The 21,243-nt window shown below is 45.8% G+C and overlaps 1 protein-coding gene across 2 annotated transcripts in view; it reads right to left on the reverse strand.

Annotated features, from left to right (window-relative positions):
- GMDS (GDP-mannose 4,6-dehydratase) overlaps positions 1-21,243 on the reverse strand; it is a 632,400-nt gene that overhangs the window by 501,319 nt on the left and 109,838 nt on the right. The window lies entirely within an intron of this gene.

Raw genomic sequence — 21,243 nt, forward strand, 5'->3', positions numbered from 1 at the left:
TGTCTCTCTTGGCCTCCCTTTGGTTTAATATTTTGAAAAGCTACATGAAATTAAAGTAAGGACCAAAGCAATCAAAATAAATACCAACAATGATGGTAAACATGGCTTGACATTACACTGTTCACAGAGCATTTTCACTGACAGTATATTCCACTGGAGGCCCACAGAAGACAGAAGAAATTGAAATCCAGGGAAGTAATGTGAGGCAACAGGAGAACACAGAGCTCCTGAATCACGTGGATGTGGGTTCATGTTTTGCCAATTATTGGCTGTGTGAAATATGTAAAATACATGTGCTCTGCAGAATGCCCTCAGGCTACAGGAAGATAAACCAGAAATCTTGCTCATCCTGGGGGCCAGGGGAGCACTCACAGAAGTGGAATTTATGGGGAGAGGAGATGGGAGCTGGGGCACCCTGACTACTGAAACACTCCAGGGTGGAGTGAAGACCAGGGGCACAGAGGGAAAGTGATTGTTGTGGCAGGGGAGGGCTGGACTTGTGGGCACTGGCAGGAGTCAGCTACTGACCCAGGGACTCTGCAAAGTCACTGAGGGCCTAAAGGTTTTAAGTGAAGGGAAGGGACATGGGCAGACCTGTACTAGTATCACCACCTATGCATGTGAACTCTGAGGAAGGGGAAGATGTCCATGGTTTATAAAGTAGTAAGGACTTCATTTGTTTTAGTTTTAAATCATGTGGCTAAATCCCAACTTAAGAGCAAGGTATCTGGGGCCAGTGTCGTGGCACAACGGGTTAAGCTGCCACTTGTGACGCCAGCAGCCCATGGAGGAGTGCTGGTTCCAGTCCCAGCTACTCTGCTCTGATCCAGCATCCTGCTAATGCAGTGGGGAAGGAAGTGGTGGATGGCTCAACTCCGTGGGCTCTGTGTGCCCCCAGGGGAGAACACGATAGAGTTCTTGGCTCTTAGTTTCAGTGTGGCCCAGGTCTAGCTATATTGGCCATTTGGGGAGTGAACCAGTGAATAGAAGCACTCATGTGCATTCTCTCTCCCTGTTTCTCCCTGCCACTCTGCCTCTAAAATTAAATAAATAAATAAATCTTTTTTTTTTTTTTTTTTTTTAGAAAAAAGTAGTTGTGGGATGTTTGGGTTTTCTTTAGTTCCTTTAGTTTGACAAATTTTAAATATTCCTTTGAGCTTCAAAAGCTCCTACTAGCTATCCTAGGAAAAAAGAAAAATGAAGCAAGCATTATTAACATGATCCAAAGCTGGAACTGGAGACACCGCGAAGGGTCCTGAAGTGACAAGGCTGCCACACAAGTGTTTACTACATTGATGCAGAAGCCATCCATCAATCCAGGCAGACTGACAAGGGGAGGCGTACGAGGGACACATTTCGTGGTTCATTAAAACCTCCAGCAGATTTTCTCTGACTTGTTGACATAAAGATTCAGGCTTGCCGACTCTCGTGTGGAGAGAAAGAGAAAGGGTTTGCGTGTTCCTTCCATCCCACTCTCACAATCTGCATGTTTTTTACATGCCCCACAAGCAAACTGACTCAGATAACGAGGCTGGCCAATTTAGACCAGGACACGGCCGTCGGAAAAACCAGAACAATCATTAGTCCAATCAATGAGAAAACAGCGCGCTGGAAGCATGTTGGCAATGAAAGCAGCAATCTGACGGGAGGTGAGTGTACTGGAAACTAAAGGTCTTGTTCTGTTTTCAAGCAGACAACACTACACTTTTCACAGTTTTTAATTCTCTTGGAATAAAAAGGTTAAAATATTTTGTGTTCTACCACATAGTTGCATAGAATGTTTAAAAAACAAACAAACAAAAAAAAAGGCAGAGGTGACTGTGCTAGAGGTCCCTGGAGTGGGAAGAGCTGTGATTATGTAGAAAGCTGATGTGAAACAGACCTGACCAGAACTGAACCCTGTCAATAAGGTCTTGTTCTTCTCACCCAGGCCGCTTCTCAAACTTTCCAACCGCACTGGAACATTCTGAACCAGCAGGGGCACTTGCTTCCTCCTCACTTCCTTGCCAGGCCTCGCGAGTGATAGGGCCGGAGCTGTACAATGAGTGGGAAAGGAGCCGAGTGAGGGCTCCTGGTCTCTGGCCCAGGGAACCCCGCCTGCCTCCCCCTCCCCCTCTCCCCAGGCTCCTGGGGGACTCAGGGGAGACACAGTATCTAAGCAGCAGACATCCCCCAAGCCAGAGGGATGGTGGTTTCCACCCCCTGGAGCGCGGGCTGATAGAGACTGTTCCAATCAGAGGAATGACTGAAAGGTCACAGCAACTGAGAACCCACAACTCCCATTAACGCCTGACACTTGGCTCCTCTGGAATCAAGGCACAGACATACTCATAGTGACATACTGTTCACTATGAACACAATCAGTCTGCTATACACTCCAGGCTTGTTACAGAAAGCATATTAACTGGAGAGAGTATCCGACTGTGAGGCTTTTAAATCTGATTTTACAGAAGGCTACTAAAGGTATCTATTTCATATTTAATGTCACACTTTTTAAAGCAATTGCTGTAGCTTTAACATTTTCAAAACACAGAAATATTTTCTTATTCTCATAAGAACTGACTAGGAAGGTAAGCAGAAACTTGGCATCTTGGACAACTGAGGTACAATGTCCGCCTAACACACACCACTGGTTTTAGCTGATCCCAGGACTGGAATCCAGTTGTCCATTATTCTGAATTAGGGAAATGCTCTCCTTCCTCACCCTCTTCCACCTGGGAGCTACCCAAACATGTCAAAACCTAACAAATAATAAAAGACCATAAAGGGTTCATTTTCAAATCAACTTGATGTAGCCATTTTCCATTACAGGGTGTTTTATGGATTAAACAGTGCTTCCAGTTTTAATCAAGTGACCCAAACCAGAAAAGTCATGTAATTTTAGAACTCTCCAGAGTCAAAAGAGGGGGAAGGATACAGTGCCTGAAACTTCCCAGGTCTTGGTTCTGGACACGTGCACTGCCCCTGAGGTGGTGCAATGTGGTTTGTGGGTGGACTTGGCGTGGTGGTGGACGGATGTCAGGCGTGGAGCTGAGCAGCCAAGTCCCTGTCCAGGGTCCAAAAGGGGAAGGTTTGGGTATACCTGATGCCTATCCCATTATTCAGGAAGGGGAAACCTCTCACTTTTCATGGAATACTCAGAAATGTCCCAGAATCACGAAAAAAAAAAAAATGAAGCATAATTCCAGAAATAGATTCCTATGTTGACTACTGTAAACGACTGAAAATTTCACATCTACAAAAAGGTGAGGGAAACACAGAAAGGTGCCCCCTCCTCTCAGTAGAGATGACTGCAAAAGGCACTGACGGACCCCACGAACATCTCTCCCCCACCATCCACCCACCCAACACCTGTCCACACCTCCCTGCAGCCATGAGAGGGGTGTCTCTTCTCTCTCTCCCAACATGGCTGCACTAACAGCCCAGATGGACAAATGAAAAAGGGACCTTTCTTACATGCAATTTGAGAAGCTGGCCCCTCTGAACTGCATGCTAAATCGTATTGTATGTTTCTGCTTAAGCACTGTTTGGCAGCTTCTTTGAACAGGATAAGATAAGTATTACTGGGCTAAAGAAACCCTGCTACTAATAAAATGGATCTCTTTGTCCACATCACCTCAACTTCTGGCACCAGAATACCCTTCTACAGGAAGCAAAAGCTCTCATTTGCACTGCCTTTCAAGCTCTTTCACTACAGGTATTCTAATTACTCTTAAGAAAAGGCATCTTTCCAGCTAATCATAACTACAATATCAAGATAATCTGTATCTCCAGCAAGAGAAAGACAAACACCTCAATGATTACAGAGGATGCTGTTTTGTATCAGAACAAAAACTTCCAATCACTTAACCATTGTGGTGAGATGAATCCACAGACAGACTAGGTCTGAAAATTATTTACACCTGGCTCATTTGGAATACAAATCACTAGGTAAAATCTTTGTCAAATTCAGGATTCAAGAAACCATGGGGATTAATTAATCCAAAGCTCTCATTTTACATTTCAGGAAATTGAGATTCAAAAAGTTAAAATGGTTAGTGTACAGTTACGCAGCTAGGAAGTAGCCAACCAGCACCCTCAACCCCCAAAACAAAACAAAAAAACCAGGCCTCCAGACTTCCAGACCTCAGAATTTCACACTAAAAAAATATTGAACACCTAAACCAAAGAAACCGGACTAAAAGTACAATTGAGAACCAAGCAAAATGCACAAATGGATCAGCAGAGTGAAGTCCAAGAGCAGGGTCAATCATCAGCTGAGGGATGAGTAACCCGCTGATAGCCAGGAAACCAGGACATAACTGATATATAAAACGTGCACAAGTAAACACCTCCCCTTCCATTCTCCATGGAAGCTGCTGTGACTCCTCCTTTCTCTGACTTACCTCCAGGTAAAGAGGAGGAGAAGGACCCCACAAAGGTCAACCACCTTGGAATAAGAAAGAGCTGATCGTGCCCAGCAGCTAAGTTACCCTTTCCATGACCTTTACCTGACCTGCCCTTCTAGGGAGCTGGGAGTCTCAAGCAGGCCTGAAGCAATGAGAGCAGCCAAGTGCAGAAGCTCCCAGGGAAGGGTGGCCAGTGAGGGCGAAGGGCAGTGTTCCAGGAGGAGGCCAGACTCCCAGTCTTCACTGGCCCACCGTGACCCAGAACTGTCTCCCCCAAACACGCTCAGTTGCAAAGGGTGTAGCAGTGAAGTCTGTGTCCACAGTCAGTAAAAAAAAATACAAATAAAAATACCAGAGGCAAGAAATAACCTAAAAGGTCAATTTTAAAATATTTTCCCAATTTAACAGGTTAAAAAATGTATATATAAATTTTTTGACTAGTATCAATACTTAAGAGTTTTTTGTCTTTGTAAACTTATTCCTTCAGGGAATTATTTATTCTTACCTTTTACATATTTTTTAAGGTTTCTTTTTATTTATTTGAAAGGCAGAGCTATAGAAGAGTTGGGGGAGAGAGAGACATCCTTCATCCCTTGGTTCACTCCCCAAATGGCTGCAATGGCTGCAATGTCCAGGGCTGGACCAGGCCAAAGTCAGAGGCCAGGAGCTTCTCCAGTCTCCCACATGGGTGCAAGGCCCAGGCACCTGGGCCATCTTCTGCTGCTTTTCCAGGCACATTAGCAGGGAGCTGGATTGGAAGTGGAGCAGCTGGGACTCAAACTAGCACCCATTTGGGATGGATGCCTGAGTTGTGGGCAGTGGCTTAACCACAATGCCACACATCGGCCCAACCTTGTGGACTCTTCACCCATTTTTCTAGTAAGCTGTGTTTTGCCAATTGGTTTTGATCTTCTAAGTATCTAGAACATGTACAAAACTTAGAAATGTTCATTTCCCATGAGTCACTCAAAGGTAAAGCCGCAGCTTGCAGTGCCAGCATCCCACACGGGTACCAGTTTGAGTCCCAGCTATTCCACTTCGATCCAGCTCTCTCAATGGCCTGGGAAAGCAGTAGAAGATGGCCCAAGTCCTTGGGCTCCTGCACCTACGTGGGAGACTCAGAAGCTCCGGGCTTCTGTTCAGCGCAGCTCCAGCCATTGCGGCCATCTGGGGAGTAAACCAGTGGATCGAAGACCTCTTCTCTGCCTCTGCCTCTCTGTAACTCTGACTTTCAAGAAAACAAAATCCAGGCCGGCGCTGTGGCTTAACAGGCTAATCCTCCGCCTTGCGGCGCTGGCACACCAGGTTCTAGTCCCGGTCGGGGCACCGATCCTGTCCCGGTTGCCCCTCTTCCAGGCCAGCTCTCTGCTGTGGCCAGGGAGTGCAGTGGAGGATGGCCCAAGTGCTTGGGCCCTGCACCCCACGGGAGACCAGGAGAAGCACCTGGCTCCTGCCATCGGAACAGCGCGGTGCGCCGGCTGCAGCGTGCCTACCACGGCGGCCATTGGAGGGTGAACCAACGGCAAAAAGGAAGACCTTTCTCTCTGTCTCCCTCTACTGTCCACTCTGTTAAAAAAAAAAAAATCCAAAAAAAAAAAAAAAGCAGTAAAAGGTAAAAAGCAGTAAAGAAAGTATAGAAAGATAATTTTTAATTAAATGACCACATACATGCATACACACATACTCTCTCACACACACAACACACACCCACACCCACACAACCCCTGAAGTTTGAAAAGTTTCAAAACAAATCCACAGGCACAGACAGTGATCTGTGTGCTGGGAGGCTCATCACACAGACACATCTGCCTGCTCATCTCCATAGGAATAAAATACACCCATGGGATACCACACAGCACCCCACAGGCTTTCTTCCTTTTTAACAATAAGCCAATCTTTTAGTTTGCATCTGTTTGTGTCTAGTCCCCTCTCGCACTCTTGCCATTCATATGCCATACTTCTGATTCTTCAGAGGGAAAACATAATCCTACTGTGACCCAACAGTCACAGCAATAATCCATAGCACTCAGTACATATGTGCCAGGCATGTTCTAAGTCTTCTACATTCATTTGCTTTTTGAATCTTCAGGATAATCCTACACAGTTGGTACTATTATGATCTCTACTTGGGAAACTGAGGCAAATTGGTACCAACCTGCCCAAGGTGGCCGGTGCCGTGGCTTAACAGGCTAATCCTCCGCCTTGCAGCGGGCGGCACACCGGGTTCTAGTCCCGGTCGGGGCGCCGGATTCTATCCCGGTTGCCCCTCTTCCAGGCCAGCTCTCTGCTACGGCCCGGAAAGGCAGTGGAGGATGGCCCAAGTCCTTGGGTCCTGCACCCCATGGGAGACCAGGAGAAGCACCTGGCTCCTGGCTTCGGATCAGCACGATGTGCTGGCCACAGCGGCCATTGGAGGGTGAACCAACGGCAAAAAGGAAGACCTTTCTCTCTGTTTCTCTCTCTCACTATCTACTCTGCCTGTCAAAAAACAAACAAACAAACAAACAAAAAAATTCTAACCTGCCCAAGGTTTAATAGTTAGGACAAGCAAAAATTTACACGCTTTTAATTTTACAAATTACATTTTAACTTTTTTCGGCAATCACTTCAATAGGATAAATCACTACACAGTGATGGACCTAAAGATATTTTAACATAAAATTCAGTTTCTCTAGATTTTACGAACAATGGAAAGTGAGATGGATTAGTGACTATCTAACACCAACTTGGGCCAGAGGTGTTTTGGAATGGAGAAGGACAGGAAGGAAGTAAAAGATACCGTCCCTGCCCTACTGCTCGGAGAAATATCTGGGCAGCCAGGCATTTCCTGGTCTAGATAGGATTATGCTCCACACTGGCCAGGACCTCCAGATTTCGCATGCATCAGCACCCCCGCACGTGGACAGGATGGGAATAATAAGCAGGTAAACTGTGCAGCTAATCAAAACGCCCTGCTATCAGGGAGCAGCAGCAGACACACGAGTCACGGGCGGAGGGTGGCAAGGCTTTGGGGATGAAAGAGGGGCATGCACCACTGCCGCACTGGCCTCTTCTACGCTGGATGGCACGGCGCCCTGGGGAAATAAATCAGCACACGTGAGCACGAAATCAAGGATGGGGGGAAACGGGGGAACACAAGAAGCATATCCCTGTCAAAATCCTTTTAAAGGGCTGCCTAACTGGCCAGCTCAATGCTGGTGTGAATAAAGTCTTTCAAGTGTGGAACAACATACTATCTGCAAGTTTTTATACTTCAGGGATCCAAATACATTGATAAAGACTTGTACAGATCTGTAAGGAAGCTAATAACAAGTTACCAGTAAACTTCATGCTTAAATAATAATGCATTTGCAATCGACAACTAAACTATATAAAAATGAAAAAGAAATTTTAAAGAGTTCCTCTCCCTTCCCTTTGCCCTTTCTCACTATCTCTCAAAGTGACAGTCCATACAATTAAAGGCTGTTTCTCTGCAAAGCACATGATTACGTAGTTCTAATCACTCCAGTGATTTAGAGAGGAAATGATTTTTTTGCAGGTACTCTAAAACAGAGCTGTACTTTGTCTAGTTCTCAAGGCCATGCTTAATGAAAAACTTTAAATTTGAAAGAAAAAAACTGTACTGAAAAGAGGAGTTATGAAATCTTAGTATTTACCTGATTTATTAACATTTCCTTCTGCATTTGTGTTTATGATTATGTCCTAGCTACAGCAGAAGACAAAACAAATGTCCTTTTGTTCATAGCGTTTAAAAGGCCATAAGGGGGCAGGTGTTGTGGTGTAGGTTAAGCTACCACTTGGGAAGTCCACATGCCACATTAGAGTATTTGAGTCCCAGCACCTCCAATTCGGATCCAGCTAACGCATCCACGGAGACAGCAGGTGATGGCTCCAGTGCTTGGGCCCCTGCGGCCCATGGAGGAGACCCAGATGGAGTTACTGGATCCTGCTTTCAGCCTGGAGTAAACCAGCAGATGGAAGATAGATCCCTCTTCTCTCCTCCCTCCCTTTCTCTCTACCTCCTCCCACCACCTCGCCTTTCAAATAGATGAAAAGAAAAATGCAAGGCTGGGGCTGGCACTCTATATGGGCACCAGTTGGAGTTCTCGCTGCTCCACTTCCGATCCAGCTGCCTGCTATGCCCTGGGAAAGGAGCAGTCTGGCCCAAGTGCTTGGTCCCTGCACCCACGTGAGAGACCTGGAAGAACCTCCTGGCTCTGGTATGGCTCAGTCCTGGTTGTTGAGGCCATCTGGGGAGTGAACCAGCAGATGGAAGACCACTCTCTCCTGTCTCCACCTCCCTCTGTAACTCTTTCAAATAAATAAAATAAATCCTAAAAAAACAACAACAACAAAAAAAAAAAACACCAAAACTGGAGTGTAACTTAAAAAAGAGGCTGTAAGAATAAGAATACACAAATATTGATGACTATACCTCTCCCCATTTTACCACACATCCAACAGATTGCTGCTAAAATGTCACTGTCAGTTACAGTCACAATTTATCTATAAATCACCTACCTCTTTTTAATCCAATTCATTCCAGGGATCAAATTAATTAGCATAAGTTGATCTTCAGTATATGAAGGTAATTGAAAATGAAACTCGATAAAGGGCGGGATGGGAGAGGGGAGGGCCGCGGGAGGGAGGAAGGTTGGGGGGGGGCACAACAATACAAAAGTTGCACTTTGTAAATTCACATTTATGAAATAAAAAATAAAAAAATACAAATTAATTAGCATAATATAGTTAGGACTGTTCTTGAAAACATGTACATATCCTAACAAACATCACTTGTCAGCTTCTGGGTGCATTTCAGATCTGCTCTCCAGCTAGGAAGTCCCTGCCATTGAGAAAACATTGCGCATCACAAAAGAGACAAGTTTTGAGTAACTAAAGGAGTAACTAAAAAACACAGCCAGATGAAATTCAATCACATGTATATAAATGCAGAAGTTCTGAAGCACCCCCCTAGAAAGCTGCAGGCCATACAACTAGTAACTAATAAGGCTAACCAGTACTGAGAGTCCCGGGCAGAGGAAGCACTGCACAGCAGCTAAGCCACGGCATGCAGCAAAGCTCCCAGCGAGGACAAAGACAGTCATTCCACTGTGGTGCGGCAGCTGGGTATAGGCTCAAAGGGCAGAACTCCACGTTACAGGCTGGTATATCTCCATCATGCTATACTGAAGAGTGTTCAAAAAGCTCACAGAAAGGGTGTATTATGAAAAAACTGTATGGACTCCAACTTTGTTTGCACCAACATAAGCTTACCTTTGACTGTCACTTTCCATGAATTTTCTGAAGCACCCTGATATCAGGGTTCTGTCACCGAGAGAAGGTGTCCAACCCATGTGGGGACAGAGCACACATGTGAAATATACACCTCATGCATTTGAGCTTTTCCATGGCCTGACTGGCTGCGTGGTCCATGTGAGTTTCCAGATAGCTCAGCTCCAACACAAACACAGCAGATAACATAAACTAAGCCTTGGTGAGACACCAAGTCGCAGAGTGAACCTCGCAGGAGTAGTGCTTCTGTTGCTTTTTATTTTGTTTTTTTGCTTTCTTTCAGCAACAGCAATGAGGGCTTAGCACTCACCCAACGGCAAACTTCTGCAAATCCTTACTCAGTGCGACTGTAGAAAACACCTTCAAGATCGCACTAAGAAAAAGACCAGAATTCTATCAGAGAGGTGGGTTCCTCCAGATGAGAACAATGTCCAGCCATAATTAGAGGTGAGCCTAAACTTTAGGACTGAAGAGGAAAAAGCAGGTGTTTCTGGTTCAGTCTAACCTGACCACAGACACCTCGTGGTCAGATCTTATAACCACTTATGTGTCTCACAACTGCTTCTGTTTTACAGCTATTGTCTCTCCAGTATTTACACTTTTGGAGGTATCTGATATAATTCATAGATTTGGGCAGCGCAGGTAAGCTATCATCTTTTTACAGACATGAGTAACTCCATCTTACATTATAATGTGGTTCACCTTACATTCTTGTAAGTCCTTAAGGTTACTAAGGACTCTAAGACATTTTTCCCATTTATATTTCACAATATCCTGGTGATACAGCTGACATTATCCTCACGTTTTCAGGTTAGAAAATTCAAGTTTAGAAAGTTTAAATCCCTTGTTCAAGGTCATAGAGCTAATTAGAGAATTTGGCCAGATATGGAACTTATTTATATAACTGTAGCTATAACACTATTCTACACTATTTCCTCCCTCAATCAAAATAGAAATGTTTCTACAAAAGCAAGATGCTATAGCAGTTTCTTTTAAAACTTTTTAATCAACTAGTAAATTTATATAAGAACTTAAATAAAATTTAGGGTAAAATAATTTTTAAGCTTAATTATCATCAACTACCCCTGTAATAAGCTACCATTAAAAATTACTGCTTAAATTAATCCCTCCTTCAGTTGCAACTGGATGTGCATGTATACATGAGCAAGTGACTGAGTGTGTGGGAGAGAGGTGGGCTCGCTTAAAGTGATTTCTGTATTTTTACTCTGAGGTTTAAAAAAAATGTAGTTCAATTCTTGGGACGTTAAAAGCAGATTCTGAGGCAATCACTCAACTAATAAACATGTCTTAATAACTAAAGCACTAGGCAATGTGGTGTGGTAAATAAAACTGAGGACAAGATGCCTTTCCAGCCCTTAAGGAATCTAAAGTAAGGCTGGAGGCCCGGGAAACAGTATATCATCATCATCACCTTTGCAATAACATTAATGCTAACATCAATTCACTGTATATTCACAATGTTTTTGGCCTGTGGTAGCCAACAAAAATATAATTTGAACCATATGTGTAATCCTTAAATTTTCTATTAGCCAGAAGTATAAAGGTAAAAAGAAAAAGTTGATGTAACCCCAAAATAACCAGAACATGTTAATTTAAAAATTGAGAAATTTTACATTCTCATTTGCATTAAAGTCTTCAAATCCCAGTATTAAACACTTGGAGCACATCTCAATTCAAGTTAAATTTTCAGCAGAAACATTTTACTTATATTTAGATTTTATAGGACTGACAATTGAAGTGCAGATTCACACATCCAAGTTGTATAAAAAATACTTAAAAAGTTTTCCAGTAGCTGAATTGAGTCCCCAAAAACATCATTTTTCTTTCTTTCTTTTTTTTTTTTTTTTTTTTTGACAGGCAGAGTGGACAGTGAGAGAGAGAGAGACAGAGAGAAAGGTCTTCCTTTGCCGTTGGTTCACCCTCCAATGGCCGCCGCGGTTGGCGCGTGGCGGCCAGCCCACCGCGCTGATCCGATGGCAGGAGCCAGATGCTTCTCCTGGTCTCCCACGTGGGTAGCAGGGCCCAAGCACTTGGGCCATCCTCCACTGCACTCCCTGGCCACAGCAGAGAGCTGGCCTGGAAGAGGGGCAACCGGGACAGGATCGGTGCCCCGACCGGGACTAGAACCCAGTGTGCCGGCGCTGCAGGCGGAGGATTAGCCTAGTGAGCCGCGGCGCCGGCCAACATCATTTTTCTTTAATCTTTGCATATAGATTGACAAACTTGGTTCACTTCTGTTTATAAGAACTGGTTTGATTTTGAAGCAAAAGCATATGTTTCAAATCCACATCAGTTGAAGTTAAAAGAACTAAGTAGCCCTTGTGTCGTTAGCATTAACATAAAATTCAAGGGAGTGTTTGCATAAATGAGAAAGCAACTCTAAATTTACCAACATCAACAAAATGTTCTTTAAATTCCAGCTAGTTTGTGTAGCCAACTTATATAATGGTAGTTACAGTCAAAATCTTTTGGAGATTGCTTCATGTTAGAACTACGTATAAAAGCAGTTATTAGTGACCTGTATTAAGAAATTTTCAATTTCAACATAAATTCCAAGATTTGACTAGTTAAGTCACAAATTAGCCTTTTTTCCCTTTCTTCAGAGCTCCAAATTTAGCTCAGTCAAAAGCAGTATGATCTCAGTGAGAGAAAGTGAACCACACTGCCATGCTTGCTTTTTAGTACTGAATATTTTGCAACTGTTCCTTAGGTTTCAAGAAATAACTGAAGATGATATGTCAGAGCAAACATTACAGGCTGGCCAGGAGCACAAGACCCTCGCCTCGCCTGTCTGTCCTTTCCTTCAACAAGTCTCTAACCTGTCAAAGACGCCACGGTGTGCACATGGAGACAGAACCACTCTCACTGTTTCAGTGATACCTCTCATGGAGGCTGCTTCAGAATACAATGGAAGCAATGAGAGAAGCACCAGCACTGTGTTTTAATTTCCAGTAACTGCAGACACTTGACCTAACATTGTTGAAGAACTGTCATAAAACAAATTAATTTTTTAAAATTCTTTAAAATGCATAAAACATTCAAAAATATCTATGCTGCTAATTAGGTACTAAGGTGGCTACAAATATACACTATATATATATATGTATATATACATATATATATATATTTTTTTTTTTTTGAGAAAGAGAGAAAGTTTTCTATTCATTGGTTCACTCAGCAATTGGTCAAAATGGCCACGACTGGGTTAGGCTGAAGTGGTGCCAGAAAGTCCATGCAGGTGTCTGACAAGATTGGGCAGGACCCTAAGTAGTTGTTCCATCAACTGATACCCTCCAAGGTGCGTCAGCAAGAAGCTGGGTCAGACACGGAACAGTCAGGATTTGAACTCCAGACAGCAGCTTAGCCCAGTGCACCGTGATGCTGGCTCCACAATGCTGCTTTGCCCACTGCACCGTGATGCTGGCTCCACAATGCTGCTTTGCCCACTGCACCGTGATGCTGGCTCCACAATGCTGCTTTGCCCACTGCACCGTGATGCTGGCTCCACAATGCTGCTTTGCCCACTGCACCGTGATGCTGGCTCCACAATGCTGCTTTGCCCACTGCACCGGGATGCTGGCTCCACAATGCTGCTTTGCCCACTGCACCGTGATGCTGGCTCCACAATGCTGCTTTGCCCACTGCACCGGGATGCTGGCTCCACAATGCTGCTTTGCCCACTGCACCGTGATGCTGGCTCCACAATGCTGCTTTGCCCACTGCACCGGGATGCTGGCTCCACAATGCTGCTTTGCCCACTGCACCGTGATGCTGGCTCCACAATGCTGCTTTGCCCACAGCACCGGGATGCTGGCTCCACAATGCTGCTTTGCCCACTGCACCGGGATGCTGGCTCCACAATGCTGCTTTGCCCACTGCACCGGGATGCTGGCTCCACAATGCTGCTTTGCCCACTGCACCGTGATGCTGGCTCCACAATGCTGCTTTGCCCACTGCACCGGGATGCTGGCTCCACAATGCTGCTTTGCCCACTGCACCGTGATGCTGGCTCCACAATGCTGCTTTGCCCACTGCACCGTGATGCTGGCTCCACAATGCTGCTTTGCCCACTGCACCGGGATGCTGGCTCCACAATGCTGCTTTGCCCACTGCACCGTGATGCTGGCTCCACAATGCTGCTTTGCCCACTGCACCGTGATGCTGGCTCCACAATGCTGCTTTGCCCACTGCACCGTGATGCTGGCTCCACAATGCTGCTTTGCCCACTGCACCGTGATGCTGGCTCCACAATGCTGCTTTGCCCACTGCACCGTGATGCTGGCTCCACAATGCTGCTTTGCCCACTGCACCGTGATGCTGGCTCCACAATGCTGCTTTGCCCACTGCACCGTGATGCTGGCTCCACAATGCTGCTTTGCCCACTGCACCGGGATGCTGGCTCCACAATGCTGCTTTGCCCACTGCACCGGGATGCTGGCTCCACAATGCTGCTTTGCCCACTGCACCGGGATGCTGGCTCCACAATGCTGCTTTGCCCACTGCACCGTGATGCTGGCTCCACAATGCTGCTTTGCCCACTGCACCGGGATGCTGGCTCCACAATGCTGCTTTGCCCACTGCACCGTGATGCTGGCTCCACAATGCTGCTTTGCCCACTGCACCGTGATGCTGGCTCCACAATGCTGCTTTGCCCACTGCACCGGGATGCTGGCTCCACAATGCTGCTTTGCCCACTGCACCGGGATGCTGGCTCCACAATGCTGCTTTGCCCACTGCACCGGGATGCTGGCTCCACAATGCTGCTTTGCCCACTGCACCGTGATGCTGGCTCCACAATGCTGCTTTGCCCACTGCACCGGGATGCTGGCTCCACAATGCTGCTTTGCCCACTGCACCGTGATGCTGGCTCCACAATGCTGCTTTGCCCACTGCACCGTGATGCTGGCTCCACAGTGCTGCTTTGCCCACTGCACCGGGATGCTGGCTCCACAATGCTGCTTCATTAACCTGCACATCCTTTGGAATAAAGTGTCTAAAGCATCAGCTAGACAGAAATCATATATGGTGGAACTTACCCAAAAGTAAAGAAAAATACTTGAAGTGTTTCCAATTGCATACCAATTGATCTTCAATATCATTAGGAAAGCCTGAAAGACTATTGGCAATTATTTTGTAATGTAAATACCTTGAAGTTTTTGTGAAATGTATTTTTATCTTTTCTCATAATTTACTAATAAGATTGTATTCAGAAATAATTTATTTTGCTATCTCTCCATTTAAAAATGGTTTCCTCCTCTGTACATGAATCCATGCTACTTTACAGATGGCCAAAGTTACAAGCTCATATTCTATTAAAAATAGAAAATGTTTTGGACATTAAATTCAGATTTCAGGTATATAACTGCATCAAATCTTTGTCGATGTCTGAGAGGAAACTTCTAATCAAATCCATTATGGATTTGTTGAAAATGTCCTTTTTGTCCCTTCTGTTTTCTTTACTATCACATTGCTTTTTGTTTCGTTCTAGCACAGTAACTGCAAATGCCATCCACCACAAAATCTGCAGTCTCTCCTTTCCACTGCTGTGATCATAGCACTAGTTTCTCCATGTACTTAATTCTGCAGTCATCCACTTAAGTTTTAAATTTGTCCATAATTAACAAATAATTTAATTATTTGTTAAATAAACTTAACTTAAAAGTTAAGTTACTTAAAGAATGCTTCAATCTGCACATGTGTCACTGTGAAGTCACACTGTCTCCATAAAATACTCAAATACACTCACTACAATGTTAGCATACAGAAAAACATTACCCAAACTGAACGAACCAGTCAACACTAACAGATCAATGTGTTTCTGTATGGTATTGTTACTGTAGTCCTTACAAATCCAGAAAACTATGGGTAGGCACTGTGGCACAGCACATTAAGTCACATGTGGGATGCCCACATACGGTACTGGGAATGCCTGGTTCGAGTTCTGACTACCTTGTGCCTCCAATCCAGATCCTTGTGAACGCTCCTAGAAGGAGCAGATGATAGTCCAAGTACTTGGGTTCTGCCACCCACGTGTGAGACCTGGATGGAGTTCCTGGCTCTTGGTTTTGGCCTGACCCAGCCCTAGGTGTTGCCCGCATCTGAAGCAGTGAATCAAGCAAATGGAAGATTCCCTTTCTCCCTCTCTCTCTCCCTCCCTCCCTCCCTCTCTTTCTCTCTCTCCCTCTCTGTGTGTGGGTGTGTGTGTCTCCTTCTCTATCGTTCTGCCTTTCAAATAAATAACTCTTTTTTAGCAGAAAAAAGGCAGAAAATCATGCCTAACATGATCATATTTTGCATTGGTTCCCCTTTTAAAATATAGTTCCTCAGTTGCATCATTCACTTTTAATTGCCCCTTTGCCATATACAGCTTTCAGCTACCATTTCTGGACTTTAATAGCAATAGGCTACATTCCTAGCTGTTTAGTTGATAAATTCATGTAAGTCTCACAACTCTAAATAATCACATTTAATTGTCCTCATCTCATAGACAATGAAATTTGGGCAGAAGCAATTAAGCAACTTACCTAAGTTACACAACTATTAACTGGGAAGCCAGAGCTTCAGCAAAGAGAGCCTGATCCCAAAGACTCCTACCATCTCACACTGTCAAAAGTTCAACAAAGACACTTGGTTTAATAAGACATGATGCTAGAGAAGCAGAAGATGTTCATAAATATAAACCAAACAACTGTGCAGTTAAAGAAGGAAGCCAGGCAGGCATCTAACCTAGCATTGAAGCTGTTGGCTAAGACATCTCCATCTCACATCGGAGTGCCTAGGTTAGATCCTTAGCTCCAGCTGCTGACACCAATTTCCTCCTAATGCAGACGCCGAGCTGCAGCAGTGTATGGCTCGAGAAACTTAATCTGGTCCACACACATGGGAGACCTGAACTTTGTTCCAGGCTTCCAGATCTGGCCCAACACAGTGCTGGCCATTATAAGCATCTGGGGAATGAACCAGCAGATGGGAGCTTGCTTGTCTCTCATTCTCCCTCCCTCAGGCTAAATAATGACCCCAGCGATATGGCCACATCCTTGTCCCTGGAATCTGTGGCTGTGACCTTGTACAGTGATTCTGCCTTACCCACAGCTTTGCCTCCCTTTGTCTCAGTTACACACAGTTAACTCTACCCAAAAAAAGATTACATGGAAAATTCCAGAAATAAACAATTCATAAAGTTTCAACTGTACAGTGTTCTGAGCCAGGAACATGAACCATCCCTTTGCCGATACATCCACACTGAATAAGCTGCCCACTCGCTACCCACTCAGTAGCCTTCCTGATTATCACACAGACTGTAACTGCACTACAGTGCTTATGTTCATGTCACCTTTATGTTACTTAATAATGGTAAAGCACAAGTGTTGTGATGCTGGGAATTTGCAGGTGCTTCCTTTAAGTGAAAAGATGAACAATCTTACGTTGATAAACAAAGAAAACCGTCACATAATGAGGTTGCTAAGATCTACAGTACAGTAAGACATTTTGAGAGAGCTAATCCCTATAATTTGTATTAGCTTTCATTATAACTGTTCTAGTCTATTATTAATTATCATTGTCAACCTCTTACATTTCCTTATTTGTAAGCCAAACATTGTTATCACAGGTATGTACCTGTACTTTTAAACCCTATAGGTCCAAGTCACAGCACCTCTGGAGGCCTGGAATGTACCCCACGGCCGTGGGGGAACCTCTGGAGGCCTGGAATGTACCCCACGGCCCTGGGGGAACCTCTGGAGGCCTGGAATGTACCCCACGGCTATGGGGGAACCTCTGGAGGCCTGGAATGTACCCCACGGCCATGGGGGAACCACTGGAGGCCTGGAATGTACCCCACGGCCCTGGGGGAACCTCTGGAGGCCTGGAATGTACCCCACGGCCCTGGGGGAACCTCTGGAGGCCTGGAATGTACCCCACGGCCCTGGGGGAACCTCTGGAGGCCTGGAATGTACCCCACGGCCCTGGGGGAACCTCTGGAGGCCTGGAATGTACCCCACGGCCCTGGGGGAACCTCTGGAGGCCTGGAATGTACCCCACGGCCCTGGGGGAACCTCTGGAGGCCTGGAATGTACCCCACGGCCATGGGGGAACCTTTGGAGGCCTGGAATGTACCCCACGGCCATGGGGGAACCTCTGGAGGCCTGGAATGTACCCCACGGCCATGGGGGAACCTCTGGAGGCCTGGAATGTACCCCACGGCTATGGGGGAACCTCTGGAGGCCTGGAATGTACCCCACGGCCATGGGGGAACCACTGGAGGCCTGGAATGTACCCCACGGCCCTGGGGGAACCTCTGGAGGCCTGGAATGTACCCCACGGCCCTGGGGGAACCTCTGGAGGCCTGGAATGTACCCCACGGCCATGGGGGAACCTCTGGAGGCCTGGAATGTACCCCACGGCTATGGGGGAACCTCTGGAGGCCTGGAATGTACCCCACGGCCCTGGGGGAACCTCTGGAGGCCTGGAATGTACCCCCTGGCCCTGGGGGAACCACTGCATTGGAAACTGTTTGCAGCTGTGATGGAGGATCTTGCACAGGGCTAGATGGGCAGGCCCTGCATGCACTCACACCGTCCTGATCAGAGGGGGCAGCAGAGGCCACCTGGACAGAGGCGGGCATGTGACCACAGAGGCAGAGACTGGGCGGCATAGTGCCAGCCAAGGGAGGCTGGAGCAGAAGATCAGAGTGCAACCCTGCAACCCCTGATTTGATGCTGGACTTCAGAACCATGAGAGGAAAAACCCATTCCCACTGCACGTCATTTGCTCAGCTGCCAGAGGAAACTCACAGTTACCACAGGACTTCACAAAACCTCTGCGTGGAAACTACCTTCCCATCATCAGGTGGGGAAGCTGTGAGTGCTGCCCAATCTACTCAGTGCCTGAATCCCGAGAGGCTGGAATGGTGGTCGAAGCCAACACTGCTAGCATCTGGCAGACCAAGTCTTCCAGCAAATTATAGAAAACCCTGACCCAAGATACATTCTTTTCTTTTTTAAGAAAACTTTTATTTAATAAATATAAATTTCATAAGCATAACTTTTGGATTATAGTGGTTTTCCCCCATGACCACCCTCCCACCCGCAAACCATCCCATCTCCCATTCCCTCTCCCATCCCATTCTTCATCAAGATTCATTTTCAATTATTTTTATATACAGAAGATTAACTTGGTATATACTAAGTAAAGATTTCAACAGACTGCACCCACACAGACACACAAAGTATAGAGTACTGTTTGAAGACTATTTTTACCATTAATTCTCATAGTACAACACATTAAGGACAGAGATCCTACATGTGGAGTAGGTGCACAGTGACTCCCGTTGTTGATTTAACAATTGACATTCTTATTTATGGCGTCAGTAATCACCCAAGGTTCTCGTCATGAGCTGCCAAGGCTATGGAAGCCTCTTGAGTTCACAAACTCTAATCTTATTTAGACAAGGCCATAGTCAAAGTGGAAGTTCTCTCCTCCCTTCAGAGAAAGGTACCTCCTTCTTTGATGGCCTGTCCTTTCCGCTGGGATCTCACTCACAGAGATCTTTCATTTAGGTCATTGTTTTGTTTTTGTTTGTTTGTTTGTTTGTTTTGTCACAGTGTCTTGGCTTTCCATGCCTGAGAAGCTCTCACGGGCTTTTTGGCCAGACCAAGATACATTCTGGATGGCATGTAATTCAAGCTAATAAGCCTGAACTTTATTCAGACAACAGAGCAAGTGAAGGTTTTTAGAAATGTTGCAAGAAGTTGACCACTTGGGGTGACCCAGGATTTGGTGTGGCTTCAGAGTGGCAGAAGGTACTTCTTTGGGTACCTTCATATGAGCAGCTGAGCCAACAATACTGTACCCTCCCCTGACAACACCACCTCTTTGAAGGCAACAAGTGAGAAGTGGCATAAGGCAATGAAAGTAGAGTCCCTAGGGAACAACATTCAAAGGGGAAACAAAGTAACAATAAAGGGAGGAGTAAAACACAGACAATCTAAACAGGCCCTAAGTGAAAACAACCCAGTTCACCCTGAGTTGTCCTTGGACATCTATACCTGGAGGAAGCACCTTGCTGATCTGGAGGTTCTTGTACAGACAGGGAAACAAGCAGCTGGGGTGTGGCAGGGGGAGAAAAGCTACAGCACAAGGGGTGCTGGCCCAGAAAACAGAGAAGCTTCCTTCAACGCCAATATTTGATGCACTGAACTGGCCAGATATGTCTGTCACACACACACACACACACACGCACATGCACACACACATCACAGAGCTGAAATAATAATTGAGTGAAAAAAAATATTGTGTTAAACTAGGGGTGAACTTCAAAATATTTAATAACCTATGCTGCACATACACTGGCTCACCAGAACAACCGCCAGCTTGTGAGCCTACAGGTGGGCGTCCACCAGCTGAATCTGAGCCTCCATAAACCTGTTAACACGACCTGCAGTGCAATATGGATTCTGAGCAGGGGAATGCACATGCAGGAGGAATTAGTGACACTTCAACACTGTTTATTTTAATTGACAATAGGTCCTCAGCTTGGGGAGCCACCGGATAGAAAGGCAGGATGACCTGGTAGGCTGGAAGCCACTGTCTAAATACTGGCCATGTGGCCAGAGAGGGCCAGCAGCCACACACTGGCTATGTGGCCACAGAGGGCCAGCAGCCACACACTGTGGTACCACAGCCTCCCAGGCTGCCAGCTCAGCACCTTCTGCAAACGCTAATTACATGCCAGGAAGTCTGGGTTTGGATTTGGTTGTGTGTGCACTCTCATTCACGCTCTCTCCTCTCCACCCTTTTCCTCTCCTTCTCTCATTCTCTTTCTTGCTCTCCCCCCCCCCTTTCTCCTTCCATCCTCACCCACCCCCACATCTTGTTTCTCCTCTCTCTAACCTGCCTCCCATAGCATACACTTGGGTCCCACTGGTCTCAGGCTAATAATATCCACTTGGCAGCAAGTGTCCAATAGGCTAATGCCCAACAATGAGCACTTGTGTTTTCTTATAAGGTGGAGGTAACTCATGGCACCTGAACAAAGACCTTATTATCTGAGTTTTACTGCACGTTTACTACAAGCCAGTTTCAATTTTATGTTTTTGTCCCTAGGCCTTAACACAAAGGAGAGTAAGTTTATGTTCACATTAGAAGGGGCTATTTTTTAAAAAACCTAACAACGTCAGGCAAAAGGAGAACCTGTTGTAGGCTGAACTGTGTCCTCCTGAAAATTCATATGGTTGAAGTCCTGACCCTCAGTAACTCAGAATGTGGCCTTATTTGGAGACAAGGTTGTTGCAAACGTAGTTAGCTACAATGAGGTCACACGGGAGTAGGGTGCGCCTGGCTCCACTGTGACTGGTGTCCTTACACAAAGAGCAGGGAGACTCCCTGTGAAGGTGGAAGCAGGAATCAGGGGTATGCTTTCACAAACCCAGTGACACCAAGTGCTCTCAACAAACCACCAGAACCCGGATGAGACGCACGGATTCGCCCTTGCTCACAGCCCCCAGAGGAAGCCAGCCTCCAGGACCGCGAGCCAATCGACGGT

Source organism: Lepus europaeus, chromosome 3, assembly GCF_033115175.1.
Source record: "Lepus europaeus isolate LE1 chromosome 3, mLepTim1.pri, whole genome shotgun sequence".
Taxonomy (NCBI): Eukaryota; Metazoa; Chordata; class Mammalia; order Lagomorpha; family Leporidae; genus Lepus; species Lepus europaeus.